This window comes from Fragaria vesca, linkage group LG6 (assembly GCF_000184155.1).
Source record: "Fragaria vesca subsp. vesca linkage group LG6, FraVesHawaii_1.0, whole genome shotgun sequence".
Lineage (NCBI taxonomy): Eukaryota > Viridiplantae > Streptophyta > Magnoliopsida > Rosales > Rosaceae > Fragaria > Fragaria vesca.
This window is the reverse complement of record NC_020496.1, coordinates 25,259,105-25,260,232: the sequence shown is the minus strand read 5'-3', so window position 1 is coordinate 25,260,232 and position 1,128 is coordinate 25,259,105. Positions and strand designations below refer to the sequence as shown.

The following is a 1,128-nucleotide window of genomic DNA, read 5'->3' as shown; positions in this document are numbered from 1 at the left end:
CTACTCTCTCTCTCTACTCTCTACTCTCTACTCTCTCTCTCTCTCTCTCTCTCTCTCTCTCTCTCTCTCTCTCTCTCTCTCTCTCTCTCTCTCTCTCTCTCTCTCTCTCTCTCTCTCTCTCTCTCACATCCTCCACGAGATCTGAAGCCAGCCATGCCTCGCCGAAGCAAGCCAATGCCGATCAAAGCCTCACCGACACCGACCAATGCCTTGACATCGATGACTCTCTAACGAAGGATCTGCAAACCTCTCACTCTCTCTAACTCTCACTCACAGATCCGTCGCCGGCGACCTCATCCTCGCCTCCACCATCTCCGACGAGCTTATCCTCTCCTCTGCCTAATCCCCGCAACCGAAGCACCAGAGCAACTCGCCGCCGACGAAGTCAAATCCATGTCGATCTCCGACGAGGTCAAACCGCCGTCGGTCGTCGCCGAATCTCAGCCCTCTAGCTCATCCGCTACTCCATCCGTCCCGTAAGTCTCCGCCGCTTTCTCTCTCTCTTCCTCTTCTGCATTTGCTCTTACTAATTTGAACTGACTTCGAAACTATGTTTACGATGAAGGCTGAGCTTGGTTGAGAAGTACGATATCTTGAGGAGTGTGTCCAAGATGAGGAGCTCAAGAAGTTGCTGGCGAACAAGGCCGAGCCGATCTGCTACGACGGATTTGAACCTTATGTGTTGATTTTCTAGGGGTAGTAATTTTCTAGGGGTAGTAATTTTCAAAATATAAAAATTACTAGGGGTAGTAATTTTCTATTATTTGCTTGTGTGTTGATTTTTCTCTGGAGATAATAGATTGCAAGTTTACTACCCCCAGTAAAAGTTTAATGGAGGTAGTAAACTTTATTTTTTGCATCTAAGTTGTTCTTCCTCTGTTTTAGTTTGTATTATGGCCTTGAAAATATTGTTTTGTAAGTTTACTACCCCCAGTAAAAGTTTAATGGAGGTAGTAAACTTTAGTTTTTCGAATTTAAATTGTTCTTCCTCTGTTTTAGTATGTATAATGGCATTGGAGCTACTGTTTTGCAAGGTTACTACCCCCAGTAAAAGTTTACTACACATCTAAGTTGATTTTTCTCCGTTTGAATATGAATTATGGCATTGGCGCTACTGTTTTGTAAGTT

The 1,128-nt window shown here is 44.3% G+C and overlaps 1 non-coding gene across 1 annotated transcript; it reads left to right on the top strand.

Annotated features, from left to right (window-relative positions):
- The first annotated feature begins 80 nt into the window (after nucleotides 1-80).
- On the top strand, nucleotides 81-784 carry LOC101298339. The gene is made up of 2 exons (XR_184997.1): nucleotides 81-476; nucleotides 566-784. It is a non-coding gene; the product is annotated as an uncharacterized LOC101298339 (transcript).
- Nucleotides 785-1,128: the final 344 nt, after the last annotated feature.